Source organism: Balaenoptera ricei, chromosome 3, assembly GCF_028023285.1.
Source record: "Balaenoptera ricei isolate mBalRic1 chromosome 3, mBalRic1.hap2, whole genome shotgun sequence".
Lineage (NCBI taxonomy): Eukaryota > Metazoa > Chordata > Mammalia > Artiodactyla > Balaenopteridae > Balaenoptera > Balaenoptera ricei.
Window position 1 is genome coordinate 63,407,252 of NC_082641.1, and position 24,864 is coordinate 63,432,115.

At 38.1% G+C, this 24,864-nt stretch overlaps 1 protein-coding gene across 2 annotated transcripts in view; it reads right to left on the minus strand.

Annotated features, from left to right (window-relative positions):
* The window catches only part of HOMER1 (homer scaffold protein 1), a 126,836-nt gene that overhangs the window by 99,825 nt on the left and 2,147 nt on the right, over positions 1–24,864 (minus strand). The gene's annotated exons all lie outside the window — the stretch shown is intronic.

A 24,864-nucleotide genomic window follows, 5' to 3' on the forward strand; every position in this document is an offset into this window, starting at 1 on the left:
CCTACACACACATGCACGCACACACACACAGTCAGAAAGGTTAGATTCCATAAAAACAAGTTTTATAAAGTGGGCTATATGAACTACTTCAGGAAATACTTATCAATTATTTGAAAATGATGTGACTTTTAAACAGTCTTTTTCTTATCAATCATCACAACTAAGTATTTGTGACGTGGACATAGAAAAAAACATACTTCACTAGGTGAAACTGTAAATAATCAATGTAAAATGGGAGAGCAACAGAAGACTTCAATAAATTGACAGATCTTTTAAATGTAGGGCTGCAAATATACCATTTGAAAAATAGGATTTATTGATATCCTCTTTAAATGATTGTGGAAGGTTTAATAATTGCCCCCAAAGATATCCAGGTCCTAATACCCAGAACCTGTGAATGTTACCTTGTTGGTAAACAGGATTTTGCAGCTGTGATTAAGACTCCTTAGACGGAGAGATTCTTCTGGATTATGCTGGTGGACCCGAAATGTAATCACAAGTGTCCTTATAAGAAGGTGGCAGAGGGAGATTTAAGTGAAGAAGAAGCTTATGTGACAAAAGGAGAAGAGTCAGGGAGATTGGAAGATGCTACACTGATGGCTTTGAAATGGAAGAAGAGGCCATGAACCATGAATACAAGGAATGCAGCTCTAGAAAGTGGAAAAGGCAAGGAGACCATTCTCCCCTAGAGCTTCCTGAGGGACTGCAGCCCTGCTGACACCTTGGTTTCATCCCTGTGAAACTGATTTTGGACTTCTGACATCTAGAACTGTAAGAGAATAAATGTGTGTTATCTTAGTACCAACTTGGTGGTAATTTGTTACAGCAGACATAGGAAACTAATACACTAATAGACGGTACAAATCTTCAGTTAAAATCTATTAACCCTCTGCCATTTATAGAATTAATTTATTCTAAACTATGTTAAAAATAAGTTTCTCATCATATATCTCAAATAATATGTTTACTTAATAGGGATAGAATAACTGAAAAAAAATAGCATAAAATCTTAATAGAAGCAAATTTGAATGTATTAAAGCAATTTTAGGCAAGTTGTTTGCCAACTGGGTATTTTCAACTGCGGGTAATTTGATGAAAATTAAAGCTCAAGAATAACTCTTGCCATGGGAAGAGTTACAATAATTGTTCAACAGTAACAAGAGTAGTTGAGTAGTGACTATTTTTCTCCCATTTCAAACCAACATGTGATTCAAAAGCAGCACTGTTGCAAAATGAAACAGCTAAAAGGAGAAAAGGTAGAGGAAGAAAGTAACATTTTGTTGAATTCCTATTACATGTAAATACCTTATATAAATTCTCATTTCCATCTCAAAACAACTCTAAGATATAAAAGAAGTTAGATTAAAAACAAACAAACAAACAAAAAAGGACTTGGAGGAGGGGATAGTTTAAATAATTGGCCAAAGGTCACAGCCAGTACTGGTATCTCTAGGATTCAAATCCAAGACCAACTGCAAAGCCCAGGACTTTTCACTACTTCCAAAGAAGAGAATGTTGTCTGGCAATGAAAACTAGACTTAAGTTTCTTTCTTCTTCATTTTTTAATTACTGACTGACTGATTCAAAATCTCATAGGTTATAAATCTTTGTTATTGTCATGCTAACAAATACATTTTACTTCCTCATTCCCTCTGAGATGAGCGTTATAACTATACAAGTTATTATCTCCATATAAATATTAGAAAATATCCTGCTTTTTTCACTAGGCCCTTCTACAAGAATATTTAAAATACAAAAATATTCAGCACTCAATAAACTAGAATTCTAAATATCTAACACTCAGAGAATTAAATCCATAAAGAACAGAAAAATCAGTCAACAGAAAGAGACCCAGAAATGACACAGATGATAGGACTAGTAGACAAGGACATTAAGATAGTTATTATAATGATAGTCCACATGTTCAAGAAGGCAGAGAAAAGCATAAGCATTTTAGGGAGAGACTTGAAGATATATAAAAGCCCCAAATCAGTTTTCTGGAGATGAAAAACATACTGGATGAAATTAACAGCAAATTAAACACTGCTGAAGAAAAGAAAACTAATTTGAAGATACAGAAATAGAAACTACTCAAAATAAAGCACAGAGGAAAAGAACACAAAAATAGAGTATCAATGTAATTATTATGGAACAACTTCAAGTAGCCTAATATACATGCAATTGAAATCCTCAAAGATGGGAAGAATGGAAAAAAATATTTGAAGAAATTACGGTTGGAAAATTTACAAACTGGAAAATATCCTAAAGCCACAAACCCAAAAAGCTTGACAAATGTGAAGCACAAAGAAACATGAAAAAAAACTACACCAAGGGACATCATAATTAAATTGCTTAAAACCAATGATAAAGAGAAAATCTTAAACACAATCTCAGGATTGTGGGGCACATTACATACAGAGGAACAAAGAGAAAAATGATAGCAGACTTCTCATTGGAAACAACACAAGCCAGAAGACAGTGAAACAACATCTTAAAAGTATGAAAAGAAAAACTCATCAAGAATTCTCTACCCAGTAAAAACATATTTCAAAAATGAAAGTGAATTTAGGGTGATGAAAATATCTTAGAACTAGACAGAGGCGATGTTTACATAACCTCGTGAATGTGCTAAATGCTATATGCTTTAAAATAGTTAATGGTTACTTTCACGTTACATGAATTTTACCTCAAAAAAAAAAAAAAAAAACCTTTAAAAAAATGAGGGTGAAATTATTTTCTCAAGACACACAAAAGCTGAAAGAATTCACCATTGGCAGACCTGTACTGTGGGACAATGTTAAAGGGAAGTTTTAGGTAGAAGAAAATGATACCTTATGGATATCAATATCTAGAGCTACTCAAAGGAATGAAGAGCACCAAAAATGGTAAATATGTGGGTAAATATAATGTGTTTTTCCTTATTTTAAAAATCTCTTTAAAAATAATTAAGGGACTTCCCTGGTGGCACAGTGGTTAAGAATCCACCTGCCAATGCAGGGGACATGGGTTCAATCCCTGGTCCAGGAGGATACCACATGCTGCGGAGCAACTAAGCTCGTGCGCCACAACTACTGAGCCTGCTCTCTAGAGCCCGCGAGCCACAACTACTGAACCTGCATGTCACAACTACTGAAGCCCGTGCACCTAGAGCCCATGCTCCGCAACAAGAGAAGTCACCGCAATGAGAAGCCCGCGCACTGCAACGAAGAGTAGGCCCTGCTCGCCATAACTAGAGAAAGCCCATGCGCAGCAACGAAGACCCAACGCAGCCAAAAATAGATAAATAAAATAAATTTAAAAAACATAATTGATTAAGTAAAAATAATAACAATTTATTTTGAGGGTTATGTTATTAGTAGAAGTAAAATGTATAACAATAGCACAAACACTATACTATTGTAAGGTTCTTATTATATGTGAAGAGATATAATACCACCTGAAGGTAGAGTGTGATGAGTTAAAAATACATACTATAAACACTAAAGAATCATTAAACAACAACAAAACATATTTAGAGGTATAGTTAGTAAGCCAACATAGTAAATAAAAGGAATTATAAAATATACTCAAGGAAGTATGCCAAAACAAGGCAAAAGAGCAAGAAGAGAGGGGAACAAAGAATAGATGGCACAAACTGCAAACAAGTAAGATGGTAGACTTAAACCCAAATAATATCAATAATCATATTAAATGTATATGGTCTAAACACCACAATTAAAAGGCAGAGATTGTCAGACTGGATATAAAGGAACACCTAACCATATGATGTTTATAAGAAAATCATTTTAAAAATCATTTAAAATATAAAGACACATGTAGGTTAAAAGTAAAGGTAATCATAAAGTCTACTCCCATCCCCAGATCGCAAGCTCCATGAGTTTGTTCACCCTTCTGTCTCTAACACTCAGCAACTGGCATGCTATGTTTATTAACTAATAAAAGCCTTTAGAATTTGTGAAAACTTCTGCCCCACCTAACCACTCCCAGGCCACAATATCTGAGGCACCAACAGCTGTTTTTCTTGCTGTTATCTATATCTCACTTCGAAAAGTCTATTCTCTCTTTCCTACCCAGTCTCCTGGGGGCTGAGAAACCTGGAACCTAATCTTGTTAGATCTGTGCCAAAAGTAAAAGAACACTGTTTCTGAGTGAGGGTCTGGTTAGCTTTTCTTGAATAAAGTACATCTATTTGGCTGCTCCCTGAGAGTAGTGAGTATTTCTTTGTCAGACCAGCTAGAAGCCTTTTGCCATGAACTGGATCCTAGAGGAATAGGGGAATAGAAAATAGACTTGTGGGTTTAGGTTTAAAAGTACAGGGAGAATAGTAGGAATTCAGCCGTTCAAACTGCTTCCTCCTCCTACCTCCTCTCCCTTACAAAATTTATATATGTGTTTCTCCTCTCTACCCCATCCTCACCCTAAGCTAACAGGAGATGAACTCTGAGGAGTTAAAGGACTGACTCCTGGTGTTTCTATATCTCTGTTCCTTTCTTCCAACAAAGTTTGGAATATGCTATTGCTAATGAAAATGTGATATATGATGCTTATATTTGTAAGTTACTAAGAATACATTTTAACATTTAAAGGATTCTATGCAAGGTACTGGGTATATAACAGGCCTTAACCTTCATGGACTTAAAGAGATAATTACCAACTGTGATCAGTATTGCCAAAGAAAATAGAGAGCTGTGGGAAAGAGAGTGCACATCAGGAATGGAGGAAGAGATTTAGATTGGATAGTTAGCTAAAGAGTGGGAATCGGAGTGATAATAGTGTTTCATAGGCTCAGACAATAGCATGTGTGTGACAAAATGCATTTTCCAAAGATGGCTGCAACAATAACTCCTGTCCCTCTTCCAGAACCATGTCATCCGCCTATCAGGAGGTGGAGTTTATGTCCACTTCCCTTAAATCTGAATAGACCTTTGTGATTGCTAGACCAAAACAATGAAGCCAAAGTGACACTGTATGACTTCTGAGACCAGGTTGTAATAGGCCATCTAGCTTTCAGCCTGGTTCTTGTAGGGCACTCACTCTTCAAACTTGACCACGATGCAGAAAGGAAAGCTAAACAGCCTGCGGAGAAGAACCAAGGTCCCTGGCTGAGTTCTCAGTCAAGAGCCAACACTATCTTGCCAACCATATGAATGACCCATTTAAAAGGAGATCTCGCAGCCCCCAGTTAAGCCACCCCAGACAGTGCCACATAGAGCAGATATGAGCTGTCCTCACCAAGCTCTACCCAACTTGCATACTGGTGAGCTAGATAAATGATACTGTTGTTTTAGGCCACTAAATTTTGAGTGGTTTGTTATGTAGCAAGAGATAATCAGAACAATGTGGATAGATCTTGAGGCTGGCAAGAGCTTGGCAGTTCCAGAAACTGAAAAATACAGTGTGGCTGCAACACAGAGAGAGAGATAACACCAGCACCAGCAACAACCAACAGTTAATATTTGGTATTTATTATTTTGTACGGCATTGTTTTGAGTGATTTATATGTATTACTTTATCATTAGAATCCTATTGCATATACTCTTAAAACACTGACTTTAACACATGCGGAAACCGAGGCACAGAGCAGTTAAATGACTTGCCCAAGATCACACACTCAGGCAGTCTACTACAAGAGCCTATGCTATGAACAAAGGCGTACTTCCACTCAAAGGACAGAATGGCATAACATGAGGTGTAGAAAGGCAGATCAAGCCCAGGTTATGCAGATCTTCACAGAATGGGTGGAAGTTCAGGTGTTAGTTTATGAGTAATGGGATACTACTGAAGAGTTTTAAGCAGGGTAGTACATGATCTAACTAATATTTAAAAGATCATTCTGTCTGCATGTGAAGAACAAATTAGAAGAAAGGCAATAATGTTTGACAGCAAGGTACTCCTTGAGAATAAAATTAGAAATAACTAAACTATAATGGTTTCACTGAAAGAATATAATTGATGGATCAAGTTGATAATACCGAGCCCCATGATCAACGTTAACATACAAAAAGAGAACTGCCAAAACACTGCTATTTGCCTTCTGGTATAATGCAACAGACAGGAAGTAAACCACAACCACCTATGACATATTCTTGGGGGAAAAATTTCAAACCTGAATCCAATCAAGCCTAGACCTAGCCACAAGTTTACCAAAGATAGGAGAACAGAGGAACAAGTGAAACAACACCGTGAGGATACTGCCTGCCAAATCCAGAATATGTAAAATTCTAGATGACAAATTTGATAAATAAACAGCAAGAAAGGGAGGATGCTGTTACAGATTAAAAGAAACCCAAGAAATGTATCAACCAAGTGCAATGTGTGAAACATGTCTGGAAGCTGATTTGAACAATTCAATGATTTTAAAAGACTGATGAGGTAATTGGGGAGCTCTGATCACTGATTAGATGTTAAGAAATTATTAGTGGGATTTTTTGGTATGATGATAGTACTGTACATATTTTTTAAAATAGTCCTATTTCTTAGTGATACATACTTAATATTTACAGGTAAAATTATATCATGTCTAGAATTTGCTTTAAAATAATGTGCAGAGGGACAGGCAGTATAGATGAAACAATATGTGCCATATGTTAATAACTGTTGAAGCTGGATGATGGATGCATAGGGGTTAATTATACAAATCTCTTTAGGTTTTTGTATGCTTAAAACTTTTCTTAATACAAAATTTAAATCTTAAAAATTTAGGAGTCTATCTAAGCTCCCCTAATCCAACCAAAGTGAGGCTGTAAACTCAGGCAGAAATGACAGGCTAATGACTAAGTATAAAACCTCTGGGGCTTCCCTGGTGGCGCAGTGGTTGAGAGTCTGCCTGCCAATGCAGGGGACACGGGTTCGAGCCCTGGTCTGGGAAGATCCCACATGCCGCGGAGCGACTGGGCCCGTGAGCCACAATTACTGAGCCTGCGCGTCTGGAGCCTGTGCTCCGCAACAAGAGAGGCCGCGATAGTGAGAGGCCCGCGCACCGCGATGAGGAGTGGCCCCCGCTTGCCGCAACTAGAGAAAGCCCTCGCACAGAGACGAAGACCCAACACAGCCATAAATAAATAAATAAATTAAATAAACCCGAAGTTTAAAACAAAAAACAAAAAAAAACCCTCCAAGTGTTTTGCTTTTTCCTTCAAGAATATGCAACACAAAAGTAGATTACTCTGTAAGAACAGGTGATTCATGAGAGGTGATTAGGCAGTGCCCCTAGCACTCTCTGGGGGTGAGGGGGTCCCAACAATCCCAGTGGCAGGTGGATTCATGAGACTACTGTAGCACTAAACATCCAATCAATTACCTTTACTCATCAAGCAACCTCCTGATTGCAAGGGTTCCACTGTGGCATTTTTTTCTATGGGAGAGGATGTATTTCTAATGACTTATTAATAAATTGCCATTCCAGTTTATTTATCAGTCGTTTTTAAGTTTTCGTAGTGTAAATCAGTCCATAGAGCCCAAAATCAGACATCCTAAATAAATAACTAGTAAGCCAAAAAGCCCAGACTTTACAATCTGATAACCACACCAAAATATTGTCAACTTTTCACCACAGAACTTCCTCTATGTTATAAATCCTGCACATAGTAATAGAGCTATTACTAAAATCTGCACATTTATAATAAATAGAAAATAAATTTCAAAATGGAATAGTTACCATTTATTGAGTGGCTTTTAGTACATCAAACACTAGATCCTTTGGATACATTTTACTACCTAAATCTTCAATCTGGATGGAGCACATACTATTTCCATTTTACAGATGAAGAAAAGGATGTAAGTGACCTATTCAAGATCACAAAGCCAAGTTGAGGATGGAGCCAGAATTCAAACCTAGATTTGAGGCTAAACCAAAGAGCCTCTTAAATTGTTGTAGGCTAAATAGATTCTTGTGGGTTTTCATGGTTACCAGACCCAAAATATAATCTCTCTGAGTACATGTTTAATAATTTGAGTACCTAGTGAATACCAGGCATTCGGTTAAGAGCTGTGGGGAATATGCAAAGAGGAACCACATACATATCCTATTCTCAGAGAGGTTTCAACTAGAAAAAATTTTTTTCTAATAGAAGATAATTATGTAAGAGTACAAAGTGATAAATGCCACAGGAGAGGTAATATAAAGTGCTAAGAGGATTCAGAAAAGGGAGAGATTTCAAAATTTCAAAATACAAGAAATGTATAAACTTGTTAAACAACTGATTTTTAGGTTGGCTTGTACTAACTAATGGATGGTGTACTGAGTGGTGTATGTTTCTTTCTAGAGGAAAGAACACAAGGCCAAGCAATAGAAGGCTAGGCTCTACCACCATCTAACATTGGGACTTTGGGCAAAGCCCTCACCTGCTTCACTTAAAAATAACACAGATACCGACTTACAAGGTTATTTCTGCATCTGAAAACAAAGGGAAACAAAACATTAATTAAAAAAAAAAAAAACAGGCAGAATATCTCTAAGGTTCTTTCCTCCATCTACATGAAAACTCTACTTGAAAAAGTTAATATACTACTTTAATTTTTAACTTATATTCAAGTTAGACCCAACATTCAGTTACTAAAAGAGGAAAAACAGGCCCTCTGGGGTCAAACAAGTATTTCAACTGCATAAATGCAACACTTTGACATGAACTGAAATTTCACTCTGCTGCTTAAAATCCTCCAGGGTCCTATGACCTCTGCAGACAGACCCATGGAGGGGACATACGAAGCCCCCTAGCATAACTTGACTTGTAGCCCCTAACAGTAACTGGCTAGGGAAGGAGACTATTTGCACCTTTATACTCAGCCTCTGGGGCAGCTAAAGGGTGTAGAGGAACATATTCTTGAACACCTGTTATGTACCAAGCAGTGCAGATACAATTTACATTAAAATGTGATCTCATGAGGACTGGAATTTTTGTCTATTATGTTCCCTGAAATATTCCCAGCACTTCAAAAAGTGCTGGGTGCACGGTGGACGCTCAATAAACATCTGTTACTTGAATTAATAGACAAGGCAGTCCCTGCCCTCATGACACTTATGGTCTAAACTAATGCTATCATAAGAATTTAGAAACATATTTTCAGGTAATAAGTATGAGTATGTTTTATTGTTTTGTTTTTTTACTTAACTTTTCCTATATTAAACTCTAATCTGAGTAATTTAATAATATCTGACTTTAAAGATTCTTGTAATTGGTGAACATGTCTAATAAGAAAGACCTAATCAGGTATTTAAATAATCTTCTGTAGACCTATTAAGGTGACCAACAAGATGGCTTAACTATACAGAAGAGTTTTCATAAAAACAGTTGTATGTGCATCTTATAAAATTAATTACAGTAGAATAGGTGATTATTCCTATCAAATGTAATATTTATGGCTGTGTTGGGTCTTCATTTCTGTGTGAGGGCTTTCTCTAGTTGTGGCAAGCGGGGGCCACTCCTCATCGCGGTGCGCGGGCCTCTCACTATCGCGACCTCTCTTGTTGCGGAGCACAGGCTCCAGACGCGCAGGCTCAGTAATTGTGGCTCACGGGCCCAGTTGCTCCGCAGCATGTGGGATCTTCCCAGACCAGGGCTCGAACCCATGTCCCCTGCATTGGCAGGCAGATTCTCAACCACTGAGCCACCAGGGAAGCCCACATATAATATTTAAACCTCAACTTCCTTACTGAGAATTAATATTTTCATGGTTCCATCAAGGCCTCCCAAATCAGGATGTTTCAAGATAATCAATGAAATTAGAACATTAAACAGCTTAAGTTCTTTGGATATAAAATACAGGAGGAAGGGGTTTTTTAATGGGTATTTTATTAGAAGGCGATAAAGTCTACAATCTTATCTTTGGCTTTCAGTAATACTAGAACTTAAAAAAATTTTTTCATGTTCTTTATTTATAAGTCAAAAAAACACAAAACTTAATTTTAATACCAGAAATGTAACTGTATAAAAACTCTAGTTATAATAACTGTGATTTATTAAGTAGTTCCTATTGCCACAATGTTTTAACAACTTGTTTATATGTGATCCTTTAACCTTCATAATTCTATCCCCATTTTACAGATGAGGAAACTGAGACATACAACACTTAAGTAACCTGCCCAAGATCACAGAGCTAAGAGGATCAACAATTTAAATGCAGCCACTGGCTGGTTCGAGAGACCTCATTTGACTTCTAAACTGCTCTGCCTGTATTATGCTATGCTATTCTATATCACAGCTAGAGCTTCTGCAGCCTAAATCCATCTCTCGATGTTAAATTAAAAAAAAAACAAACAAACTTTAAAAAATGGTGCCAGTCCCATCAATTTATAGCTTGATGGTAAAATTAAAGTTTATAGAACAAAAGATGAAGTAAAATTTATTTCACTTCAAAGTCTCTGATTCTAACTACTACAAAAAAAGAAAAATGCTGTTCAATTTGTTATTTAAGACATATTCCTCCAGCATGAAAGTCCCCATAAAAAATAAAATGCTATCCAAGCTGTCATGATAGTGAAATTAGAATTAGCCAAGGAGTACAGGTACTTTGAATGACTAGAAAGAAATCAAAGCCCACCCATCCAAGAAGACTAAGAATATTTACATTTATCAAGAGTAAGAAAGACAGGGTAAGTTAAAGTTGCAAAACTGCTTCCAAAATAGTAATACTGTACTGAGTTCTCAATAGGCATCAGAGCTATGTTCGAGTGCTTACGCCAATCAATTAACCTCTGTGACTTTCCCCAGTATGACAGAAGAAAAAATTCAGTAAAGGACCTCTCTGCACTCTGGTTCCCCATGAATGCATGTGTGTGTTGTGTGTGGCGTGTGTACAGGGCACAAGTCGGGGATGGGGAGATAAATAGTAAATGGAGCCCCAGAACTCAGGAGAGCTCCAGGACATGCCACAGGACTAGGCTCCAGGATGCTTCCCACAGAAAAGGTTTCAAATGTTAAGAAACTGGTGCCATTCTGGCAAACTTAATACTTACTAGGTTGGTTTCCTAAGATAAGAATGTTCTCTACAGAAGGAAAAGGGCCACTGGGGTGGGGAAAAGTGGCATATGAAAATAACTCTAAATAGAACACTACCAAAATTGGACATACCTCTTTTGTGCTTCGTTTTTAGCAGAATGGAGGCCAGGAAAGCCCTTCTAAGACACAGTTCTCTGCTCCTCAGGTACAGGAGCAACCTGGATTTAGACTGTTTCCACAACAGGAGCACCAAAACCTGTGGCTTTAACCTCAGGTGGGCCCTCCAAGCTCCTCACTGTTCATGGTCGGTAATCTTTCCCATTCTTCACCTCTCTTCCCAAGGCTCTGACCAACCTTCATCCTCTACACCAGGGGTCCCCAACGCCCGGGCTGCGGACCGGTACCGGTCCGTGGCCTGTTAGGAACCAGGCCACACAGCAGGAGGAGAGCGGTGGATGAGTGAGCGAAGCTTCATCTGCCGCGCCCCATCGCTCCGCAGCGCTCCCATTACTGCCCAAACCACATCCCTCCCCCAACCGCATGGAAAAACTGTCTTCCACAAAACCGGTCCCCCGTGCCAAAAAGGTTGGGGACTGCTGCTCTACATTCTCAGAAGATGGCCTTGTCTTTCATCATTTTCTAGAATACATGCCCATGAAGGCAAGACTCTTTGTTCACAGATGTAGCTCATATACTTAGAATAGTGCCTGACGCATAGCAGGCATTTAGAATAAATATTTGTTTATTACATGAATCAGGGAATGAATTGAGGAAATGGAGTCCCCCAGCTAAGGAACTCCCTCCCAGTCTCCTGCCCTTTAACCTACAAACTTAACCCAATCATATCCTTCCATACATACTTCCCTCCAGTCTACAAGGAAGATATGCCTCCTATTTAAGGTTAACTATTTCTCCTGTGCTCCAGATTGCATTCTCTCCCATCTCCTTTCTCAGTAATTATCCCTCTGTACTCTAATTTTTAAATACCCCTAGCTATGGACTCCTTTCTCAGGGCCTAAGAAGAATGCTTAGTCCCATTTTGAAAACAAAACCACAACAATTTCTTGAACTCTAGAGCTTGCTGAAGCTACACTCTATTTCAGAGAGGCTTAGTCTTAAAGGAAAAGCCTACACTTATGGTCCCTGCTTCCTCATCCTTCATTAGCACCATCACCCGGTGGCAATTTGGCTTCCATCCCAGGCTGCTCAAACTTCCCAAGGTAAGGTCGTGAAAGGACCACTACTTACCCAACCTAATAGATACTTTTTGCCTCATTTGATGTTTCTGCTACATTTGATCCTAGCTACTCATTTCTGGAAACTCCCTTTCTTGGCTTTTCGACACTGTTCTCTCACTGTTCTAGCCTGACAGCTCTCTCAGTTTCTTTGCTGCCCCTTAAATGACTATTCCCCCAGAGAGGCCTAATCTGCCCTTTTCTATAAATATCCTGAATGAGCTCACCCACATTCAAAGTTTCAACCACTACTTACATATTCTAATGACTCCCAAAACTCTATCATCAGCCTAGTTCTCTTTTCCTGAATACCAGACCTGGATACCCAACTATAAGACATTCCTACGTAGTTGGCCATAAATACATCAGTTTTTACTCAATTTGTCATCTCACCTCACTGCAAACTTGCTTTTCTCCTTGTTCCCTATCTCAACTAATGGCTGACCAAGCCAATCTCCTTACCCCTCTATATCAACAGAGTTCACTGTCAACGCCTATAGATAGTACTACTTAAATCTCTTTTGAATTCAGCCCATGTTCTACTCTACCTTAATTCAAGCCATTATTCTTGACTAAGCTGCTGCCATTAACCTATTAAACAATTAAATTTGAGGATCTCCAAGACCCCCACTCATTTCTCTCTCATATACACACACCCCTCCTCCCAGTCTAAAACTTCTTCCCATATTGTAACCTGAGTAGTTAATCTAAAACACGAGCGCGGTATTAACTATACCAGCTTAAAATTGTTCCTTTGCTCACCACTATGTAAAGCAATGGCCTCTAAAGTGGGGTACAGGAATAAGTTATTTTCTCCTCTTTCATTTCTATTTTTATGTTTTATAATATATATGTATGTGTGTTTACAAACACACAGTAGGACATGCAACTTATAAATATACACATATGAAGGAATATGCTCAACATCTTTCATTAATATGGGTGCCACAAAAACATGTGGAGACCACTAATCTACAGAAAGTACAATCCTCTAACATGACACAGCCATCATCTAGCCCTGGACTAACTTTCTAGCCAAATCTACTTTTATATTATATCTGAGTTATGCCAAACTACCTTAAACTTTCTAACTAGCATATGCCGCCTTTGAAGCTAGCTGTACCTTTGCCACTCCCCTCCCCAAAATACCCTAACAACCTCCTCACACATTTTCCCTCTCCTCACTGGCCCCCCCGGCCCTCATCAACTCTTGTTTGTTCTTCAATGCTCCAAACAAACATAACTGGCTACGTGAAGCTTTCTCTGACCTTCCCAGGTAGAGGTGGGCACTTCCCTCTCTGTGCTGGCAAATACAACATACATCTCTATTACAGCACTTAAGTCACAGTAATGTAATTTCTTGTTTACATGACTGTCTACTCATCTTTGTATTGCCAGCGCCTAGCGTGACTCATGACACAAATAAAGTGCTTAATGTTTGTTACAAGTGCTCAAGAGGCACAGTGCTAAGGAACAAACTGTAGCAACACCTTAGCTACCTGACACGTTGAGAGAGTAAGTGCTCTGCTTTGCTGCGGTTTGGGCTGATGATCAACTTTAACTTTTAAATTTTAAGATGTGGTTACATCATGCACTGAGTCTTCCGGTGAAATCAGGGAGATTTTTAGAAAGTCAACACTTCATCATCCACCAAATGCTAATCAATTAACCATCAACACTGTCAACACATTCTGAAAGATGCCCTATATAAATTCAAAAGCTAAGGCTCAGTGATTCCGGTCAAACATGGCAAATTAATTGCACACATATATCTCCCGTTCCTGAAACTACACTAAAATGAAAGTGAAGGGAAAAAGAAGGTATAAACCCATGAAACCAAAGAACAGAAGTGACTCCACTGTGTAATTTTAATACAATTTTGAAAGAAGTAATTTGGAAGAAGGAATAGTACGTGATTTGGCAAAGCCAAGGAAACTGTATAGTGCCTGCAAAAAGGGAACTAAAGAGTGAACAACTTGCTGGCCAGAATTCAGAGGCAAAGGAATTGCAGGAGAGGGTGTGAGGTATGGGACTGATACTGGGGAGTTGATCCAAAGTTTAAGTAACAGAACAATAAGAGTTCCCTTTCCCCCTTTCCCACCCTCCATAGTCAAGCAACTACCTTTACCAATAGCAGAAAACAAGGATGAAGCATTAAGAGAAAGGCTGCAAACCCTCCCCTTCATGGTTTTCAGTTTACAGCAGGTAATATGCCTCCTGGGTATATACCTTGCTCTCAGAATGCCAAGAGGTATATACATTGGAAGATTGTTCTCTAGAGTGAACAGTCTCAAAGAAAAGACCTACAATCTCAGAGAACAGATCTCTACTACTGACACCTGGAAATCACCCAAGAAAATGGCCTGTTCACCACCTAAATGCCTAACATGAAGCCTACCGGTGACAGGACTCACTGGGTCACAGAGAGCTTCTAACCAGCTTTTTAGTATCTTACTCTTACACACAGCTCAGGATTACCAGATATTCCAGGAAAGTTTCCATCATGAAAGAAGAAACTAAACAAACAAAAAAGGAACACAAAAGAAAATTTAGGGAACAGAAAACAAAACTTCAAAACACTATAAGTGTCCTCAAATCGATGACATATTGAGAAAGAAGACCTGGAAATTTAAAATTATGTGAAAATTAAAAATCCAATAAAAGTATTAGAAGATGAAGTCATGGAAATTTCCTTAGAAGGCAGGATAAAAAGAAAAAAACTGGTAGATAAGACAAAAAGAAGGTTACCATCCAACTAATAGGTCATAAAGAGAAAAAAATGTATGAAATGATATTTTTTAAAAATAGAAGAAAATCTCCCAAACTTAGGGAAGTTGACAGGCTGAAATGGTCCAGCAGTGACCAAAAGAACAATTAAAAAAAAAAAAAAAAACAAAAAGCGCCACACCACATCATCATGAAATTTTTGAACAGCAGAGGAAAAAAAATAAATCCTAAAACATTCCAAAGTGGGGTAAGAGTAACACGTGAAGGAATAGGAATCAGAAACAAGCAGGCTTCAACAGGAACACTGGAAACTAGAAGACAATAGATCAGTGCCTTCACAGTAATGAGAGAAAATTACTTCCTCTCTAGAGATCTAGCCTCAATTGAGGGGGAGGGCACTTTCACATATGTCTCAAAAAAGTTGTCTCCTACCTAGTCATTTTCAGGTAACTACAGGAAAAGGAGATTCAGTAAAACAAAAGGATAAGTGAAGAAAACAAACAGTGTCCAGGAAACAGGAGATATGATGCCTCCCCACCGCCCCCAAAAAAAATTAAGGGAAAGTCTAGTATGAGGACTATATAATATGCCTAAAGAGTAACCAGTCCATAGTGGAGCAGGAATGCAGAGGACTACAGATTTGTAAAAGTTAAAAAAAAACAAAAAAAAAAATGGAAAGGTCATACTGACACTTGAGCATTTGGAAAATATCCATAGGTATTTGATGTGGTGCAACAGGCAGAATTCTAAGATGGCCCCTAGATTACTGCCCCCTGGTGGGCATTTTCTGCATAAAACTCTCACCTTAAGTATGGGTAGAAGGGTTGAATACGATGGGATGTCACACAGGTAATTAGGTCACTAATCAGCTGACTTTCAACTAATCAAAAGGGAGGGTACCCTGGGTGGCCCTGACTTATTTAGGCGAGTCCTTTAGAAGAAGATGAAGCACCGGAGAGGGGCTCCTCCTGCTGGCCTTGAAGTCACAGTCACTTTGAGTTCTATAGCTGCAAGTAAATGAATTCAGCCAACAACCACGGGAGCTTTGAGGGAGATGCTGATCCACAGATAAGACTCTAGTCCCAACTGCCACCTTGACTGCTGCTGCCTTGTGAGACCCTGAGCAGAAGACCCTGTTAAGGTGCCTGGATTCCTGACTCACAGAAACTGAGATAAATGGGTGTTGTTTTAAAGCCACTAAAATTACGGTGATTTGTCACACAGCAACAGAAAACTAATACGATAGGATGTGGACAAACTTAAGGATAGCTAAACAGGATAAACAACTTAGAAGGAAATCATACTTCCTCCAAAAGCATAAAAACTTCAGGAGTCAGACTTCCCTGGTGGCACAGTGGTTAAGAATCCGCCTGCCAGTGCAGGGGACACGGGTTCGAGCCCTGGTCCAGGAAGATCCCACATGCTGCGGAGCAACTAAGCCCGTGCGCCACAACTACTGAGCCTGCGCTCCAGAACCCGCGAGCCACAACTACTGAGCCCGCGTGCCTAGAGCCCGTGCTCCGCAACAAGAGAAGCCCATGCACTGCAATGAAGAGTAGCCCCCGCTCGCCGCAACTAGAGAAAGACCGCATGCAGCAACGAAGACCCAATGCAGCCAAAAATAGAAATAAATTAAAATAAATTAAAAAAAAAAAACAAAAAAAACTTCAGAAGTCAAAGCAGTGTCAGGTAGTTTCAAAATAATACATTCCGAAATGCCAGAAAGCAGACGTCACTCTGAAGAAAGGGGCGTTAACTGGTAAGTACTGCTGGAGGTAATCAGGTTTAAAGAGACAGAGATCAGTTTCAAGTTGTCCTGGATCTTTTAGCTTATAAACAGTAGATAAAAGGTTCAATCAGGGTTTCCCCCTTTAGTTCAAATTTATGATGTTTTGCAATTTGCAAGCAGAGAAAAGAAAGCTTCAAGAATCATCGAGGCTTCTGAATGGACAGAAGTTTCTCATACGTAAGCTTCGTTTTTCAAACGCCATGACTCTCTAAGGTCCTTGGACCAACATCAACATCACCTCAGAAGTTATTGGAACAGCAAATTCGTGGGCCTCACTTCCAGACCTACTGAATCAAAAACGTGGGTTGAAGTCCAGCAATCTGTGTTTTTAACAAGCCCTCCAGGTGATTCTGATGCAAGTTCAAATTTGAGAACCACTAATCTAGTGTGAATTTCTGCCGCTACCCTGCTATGCTCTGGTCTTCCTTCCTGAGTCAAGAGTTAAAGCATTTCCAAACCTACTGTATCCAACCTAGATCAAAGTATCACAGTCACTAACACATGGTAGGAGCTCAAAAAGTGTTTGCCAAATAAATAAGAGATTAGGATTCAGGTATATTTCTTTCACCAGAGGGTTTTTAGAACACTGGCTATGAATGCCTTCAGGCACAGCATGCTCTCTTCACTTTCCCACAGTCCCCACCAATCCTTACTACCTTCTACCTTATATATTCACACATTTTTCTGCCCAGCCAATGATAGCATTAGAGTTTGGGACCTCTGGGGGAAAAGATTCAGAAAGAATAACAATTTTAAATCTGTATACAATATGGCCCAGCTGTCTCTTACGAATTCTAGGGAATCAAACAACTTACAGCTGTTGCATGATGATTCAGGAATTGTACTGTATGCTACAAGTGATCCTTCCACTTGTGGGTCTCATGGTCCAACATTAAGCTCTAGGAAAAGTGTTTCAAGATAACATCTTAAGCATTCTTTTTCTGGTCTGAAGTCTTCAGAGAAGTAGACCCTGCTTCCTCACATATTCTTGAGGCTCATGTGTCCAGTAACTACAAGAGCAGTTAACAGGGCTTTGACTGATGGAATTTACACTGTAGAATCAACTTTGGAAACTATACAAAACACATGTAATAACATTTCAATTCATTTATGAGAAAGACTTCAGTGTATTTAAAATATAATGCACTGAGCAGACAATGATTACGCTAAAATTAGAATGCACTTTCTTTCAGTACCATCTAAAAGGAAAACAACATACATTTAGTTAAAACTCACTATCAAGACACTAAGCTTACATTAAATTAGAATTTTTTTTTTTTTTTAACTATAAGGGGTTAGAAACCCCCCCTGTATATGTGAGCATCCATTTAGGATCCCCTGAGCTAATGGTAGGAACCCCAAGGAGCTGGAGATATAGCACATGTTCTGCCCCTGCATAACCCCCCCTAGTCACATTTTCCCTTTGAGCTCTAGTTCCAAAAAAAGTGGGGATTAGTACTAACATTCTGAACTACTCTTTACACTTAAACAAGAAACTAGTTTTGCTATCATTGGTGTAATTACTTCTTTAGCCAATTTTGAAAAGAAAAATAAAATTTGAAATAAACAAGCTAAAATTGATACAAACACATAAGTATCTGTATATGTAGGAACAGTGACTGATCCTGGTAACTTTGTACTGTAGATATTAGTATTTTTTAATACCTTCACTCTTTAAACCCAAGAGAAGCTCTAAAACTTAATACATTAATCACAGAGAAACTTAAAGATTCAGAAAGACTCAACAAAATTTCACAATCGTATGTCCCAGAAATAAACATGGTAGCACTTTAATGAATTTCCTTCAAATCTTTTTATGCATGTACAGATGTATTTTATATAGTTGAGAATATACAGTTTTGCATCCTGGTTTCTAAACGACCACTGCACCATCTTTGAAAATATTTTTCAGGCTAGCTTCCTACCATATGACTAGCTTATAGTTTACCCACAGATCATACACTAATTACTCCAAATATACTAATATGCTACCAAGTAAAACTAAGTAGCAATATTGCCATTAATGTCTTATTACCCTCACATTAACATAGGCATAGCAATAAATATCAATTTAGCATTAAAAAATAGTAAATGAAAGCAACAATAAAAATAGACAACTAAAATCCTATATATTTTCAGTTGAGTAGGGAAAAAAGGCAGCCTGCAAGATCCAGAACTTTTTTTTTTAATCAACAGAACCTCAAGGAAGATGAGTTGAAGGGTGATTTGTGAGTCTTCCCATTCAGCTGAATGTATACAGATCCCTGGCAAAACTGAGTACACAAGAGTAGGTGGAATCCTCATTCTGTAAACATCTTGGGAGCTGGCAGGGTGATTAAGCAAAGCACATGAATTTTAATGTTAAAAGTCATATGACAGAGATTCATAACTACAGAGGACAGAAAACAGCAGTTTTACAAGATAAGCAAAAAGAAAGCACAGAAACGTAAAAGGATAAGCTAAGCACACTCAAATATTACAGTTGGTTCAAAATAATTGTCCTACCTAAGTTTAGTCATGTACAGACTTACCTTCCACAAAGGAACACGGACAGAAATTTTCTAATACGAGTACTTTGAGCTCTTTGATAGTCAAATCCACTTAAGAGAATTTCGTAGAGACCGTTATTAAGAGCCTAATGGGGGAAACTGAAAGTAACTAGGGCAGAAAATACCAACTCATAGAAAAGCCTTATTCAAAATAACCGTCTTAAACTTCATACTTAAATGAAACAGAAGGAAAGCAACACTACTTAAGTAAGATTGAGGCATGCTTAAATGTGAAGGTTAAAGGATCCAACAATTTACCAAGAAAATTTATCAGAAGAAGAATTGGTACATCCAACTTATACCCAACTGCTAGGAATCGGCATTTTCTGTACACTAAGAGTGGGGTCTAATTCCCCAGATCCCTTCAACTTACACCGCACGTGTGAGCTCTGCTACAACCTAGGTGGTTAGGAAACACACTGTACAGTACTCAGAGAGATACGTACCAGAGCTGCGGCTCTCTATCTCCGCCCTCCTACTAAAGACAGGGACAAATGAGGAGCAAGCCCTTCTGTGGGTGGGGCAGGGGTCAAGGACACTCTCTTCCACAGCCCTCTGGACTCTGAGGCATGTGGACACATGGATCCAGATGTGCCCATAGACATGACATCATAAACATGACTTAAAACAACCTAATAAAGGAAAAAAAGCTGTTTGGTATCTGTGATCCCTCAGCACACTTTTTTGTTTGTGTTTAATTTCTGTCTAACTCTTGTTTGGTAATTTTACAGAAAGCCCTCAGTTCTTAAAACTGCTCTGCCTTGAGGAACTGGTGCCAACTCTTTTCAAAGATAACACGGAAATGCTTCATGGTTTATGGAAGAACATTAAAAGAAAATGTCCATGAAGCAAAGCAATTTTTTAAAAGCTAATATTAGGTGTTAAAAGACTAACGTGATTTTTCAAAAGCTAGAGAAAGTGCAAAGGTAAACTGTACTATGAAGAGAAAGTACTGACTAGACTGCTAATTTTTCGGATTTTATAATTTTATTTTCTGATACAAAAAAGAGAACAATGACGCTTTGCCTTCTTCCAGTAGCCTATCTTAAAAGAGAAAAGATAATTATGTGTAAATGAAATTCAGATCTTAACTAAGTCAAATGTTTGTTTTACATATTTAAAATTCTTTTAGCTACACAAGAGCCATACTGGGTTCACAATTAATCATTGGGGGGGAAAAAAAACCCTCATGAGAAAGAATAGTTTGTTTCTTTTCCTTTGCAAGGTCACTAAAAAGTAATTTAGGGACTTCCCTGGTGGCTCGGTGGTTGGGAATCTGCCTGCCAGGACACGGGTTCGATCCCTGGTCCAGGAAGATCACACGTGCCATGGAGCAACTAAGCCTGTGCGCCACAACTACTGAGCCCGTGAGACGCAACTGCTGAGGTTCGCACGCCTGGAGCCCGTGCTCTGTGACAAGAGAAGCCACTGCAATGAGAAGCCCACATACTGCAGTGAAGAGTAGCCCCTGCTCGCCAAGAAAGCCGGCAAGCAGCAACAAAGACCCAACACATCCAAAAAAAACAAGTAATTTAGTTTTGTACCTGTAAAAGTAATTCTAAATTATACCTACCAGAGAAGTGAGATTTTTTAAAACTTTTAAAAACAAGATGAGAAATAAAAAAAAACACAAGTGGAGGGTAATGACAAAGCACAAAAAAAGGTAACGTATACATGTGATTAATTTCAACTGCTTCCCTAAAAAATGTTGCTTAAAACAAGCAGCACTGATTCTCATCAATTTCATGTTTTTTTTCAAATCAGATATTTTATTAGGGAGCACAGAAATAACCAATGTGTTACACTTATGATGGATGAAGAAAGGAAAATCAAACTGCAATTAAGAGCACAAGGTCACTGATAAATCTGTCTCTTTTAACAGAGTGATAGTGGATGTCCTAATTTTATAGTATACAGAGATATGTTGTGAAAATTAAGATTTTTTAACCTAAAAGTAAGACTCAGTTCTGTATGATTACACGTTAAAGACCACTGAATGATTAGCCTTTAAAAAGTTTTACTTACTCTTGCAATGCCCATTCAATAAGATTGGAAAATTTTATCTCAATTCCTGTAATGTATATAAATGCTGCTTATCACATGGAGATTCTTTCGAAATGAGATACTTAATGAGCATGAAACCTTATATTGTCTCAAAAAGCACTCAACTTTTCAAACCTCAACCGAGAAGTCTTTTTGATTTCTAGGAAAATCTCAGTCATTCCACAAACATAATCAACTATAGGGTCACTTTACTGTATAAGCCATGGGTCATTACAAATATGCAACACAAACAAGAAACTGCACATTTCATTCAACTAAACAGATCCTGAGAAATAAAGCTATTTAAAATGCCTTATATTCAGTCATTTAAAAATTATATCAGGAAACACTTAAATATTTGGAACTCATTTTCCCTACTCTTCTATCCAGTGAGTTGGATTAATCTTAAATAACAAAACAAAGCAATGGAGTAACTAAAAATAAATATTTCAACTAAACACCATAGGTCTGGAAAAACAAACAAACACACTGCAGTAGGGATGTTGGACCTTCTGAGATTTTTAACCACCTTTTCATCTGAGACATTTAATCACTTAAAACTAAACTGAGTTTACAACTAAGTATAAAGACACTTTTGTCAATCCCTTAACTGCCATGAATTCCATTTCGGGTAATTATCCTAGATCAACTTCTAAGCTATAAACTCCCTAAGGGAAGAAGCACATGTTACTAGTCTCTGTATCAGCAGTACTGAGCTGCTGTATATGCCATGTGATAGGGGTTCAAACCTGGTAAAAAGAACAAATAATTAAGACTTCCATCTAACTTTCCTGATGTTAGAAATGATTGAGTGGTTGCCTTTGCAACAAAGCCCATTCAGATTGCAGTGCATGCTGGATCAAGATTTCTGCATTTTAGCTAAAGTCCCCAGAGAGCAGCACCCAGTAGCCTGGGGCAGAAAGAGGTGTCAGCTTCCTCTCCCAGCAAAGAAGCGACTTGGTTCAGGTTGCAATGAGGCAGCACCCACTTCCATGCTTCAGGAAGTTATCTGAGGAAAGGTGGAGAAGAGGGTTTCCAGAGGCGCCCACAGGCAGGTGAGATAAATCACAAACAGCTTATCAACCTCATTTGCAGGGAAAATCACATTTTAAAAATAACTCACTCTTAATAAGAGGGGGGAGGGAATATTCCCTTGCTGAGGTCACTAAGTTGCCAATGTGAGCTAAGTAAAACAAAAGGTAGCATGAAATACCTCACTGAAGTTATGTGATTTCTGTTGCCTACTCTAATCATTCCAAAATAGCTCCTGACTCACTGCTCTCCTTAGGAGATACTACTTGGAGGACTGGGGGTCATACCTAACAAGGGCTCCTCGCTGGGGCCCGGAAGTTTTCCTAGACTTTACCTTACATACCTGCTCTCATTTTTAGGGGTTCTGATACACCTATTTCACAAACCAATACTTCAACCACCTTCACTGTAATTAAAAACAGTTCAGGCAGCATCCAAGATACTTTGACAGATTCTGCCAACTGTCAGTTTCAGCTGTTCTTTTTCATTTCCACCATAGTTCATAAACTACTATTACAGGAGCCTTAGATTTGTTTTTTGCCTGAACTAATCACTCATTTTCTTTCAAAATCATTCCTTTTGTTTTGATTTTGCCCCTAGACTTGCAATTATATCCAAAACTAAGGCAGAGATAAATTTTTATTATAACCTAACATTAGTCAAAAATGTATTCATAAGACATGAAACTCTTCACCCACAATATTAAATTTTAGATACCTGTCAGAGTAAGGTAATTTAGGATTGCCTAGGTAAAACTTTAAAGGCCATTTAAAGCTCTGTTCCCTTTTGTTTTAAGTAGGTGCAGGAGGCTGTGCTTATTCCACAAACACTTATTAGGTACAAACACCTACTAAGTGTGGAAACTTCCACAAATGCCTTCTCTTGACAACTTAGATGAAACAAGTCACTATTACTGAGAATTGCAGCCCCAAACGCAGACTTGCAGAAAAATTATGCCATAAACATTCACTCCTTTGCCTCTCCAGTCCACCTTTAAGACTTTATTAAGGACTAATAAATTCGTTTATAAACACATTTAATTACACTGAAGTATCTAAAATCCGGGCTATGTGCAGGGGCTTATTTTCATGTTTTAAAGACCAATCCCCTTCATATTAAGTTCATCTCAAGCTTCCCTTGGTAAAACCATGGACATTCATGCAGCTTAAAGGTTGTGGAAAACCATGAATTTTCTTTCATGATGCCACCACTCCACAGCTTAGAGAGAATGCCGCCTTCAACATGAAAAACTGCCACTTGATTTTTCTTCTCTGACACGTTTTAAACATAAGAGCTGCAGACTCTCAAGGGAAGCCATATTTCAAAGGTTTTGAATAGTAGTATTTTTCAGTATTTTCTCTCATTAAAATTGGTACAATTCACCCAAAACATTTTTCAAATGCCATTATTTTCCAGCTTACATGCTTCAAAACTGCTTAGAGAAAATCTCTCCATCTGAGAGATTTACTTCAAGAAACCAACAGCAAATATGAAAACTGAAGGAGAAAAAGAAATAATTCACTTTTACAGGCTGGAAAAAATTTTAACACCTAAGACCTTCATTTTACAGGTTAAAAAAACAAGAGTCCACAAAGGTCAAGCAATTTGCCTCAGATCACCAAGCTACTAATAGCAGCACTAGAAATAGAATGAGGTATTTTAATTGCTGTTAGCAGTATCCCAAAACATGCAAGTTATATACATTGTCATCACTTTGTCATTTAAGTTTTAAAAACAAGTATCGCTCTTTCTCATCAGTTCCTGATGGACTCCTACAACGTACGTTCTACATCTTCAAACTTAAGTTAATAAACTTCAAGTTCTAATTCCAACAAAAAAGGGTAGTACTATTAAGAACTTTCCTCTGAACGTTTTAAGAATGAAAGTTTAGGTGTGCACACCCCTAAACTGTCACAACCAATTTCAGTGTCTGTCCTTTCAATCTCTGTCCCTTAACTACACTTTAGATGTGTTTTTTCAACTACAAAAAAGAGAGGGAGAGAAAGAGAGAAAATTCTAGAAGTTCCTCTTTGACAAAAAATCATTGAAAATCTGTCAATGAAACTAGATCATTACTCCATTAATATATTATGGAAGTCTGGCTTAAATTAGGAAGAGTCACTAGCATTTTATCGAGTTACTGTGTGAAAAGTTAATTAAAGGTTGGAAAATGAACTCTTGGTTGACTTGGATCTGAAAGAAGGTATACATCTGACATTGTTAACACAAACTGAAGACTTGATCATAAAAGCAAAAAAAAAAAAACAGAGAAAGTGAACAAGTTCCTTCAACAAAAAGCTGTTTCCTATTCAGGCTCTGATCTTCAACTAAATGCAGGGCACTGTGGAGTCCTCCTAAGACTTTCAGATTTTCGTTTTAAATGCCCCAATAGAGCAATTCTATAGATTTTAGCTTCGGCTATTCAAGGGCAAAAAGGAGGGCACAGTGAGGACAACAATTTACACTGGATCATTTTCAAGGACTGTAGTCTAACCACTCATTACTTTACAATTGTCCTTTGTGCACCTGATTATTCTCAAAGTACTGAGAGA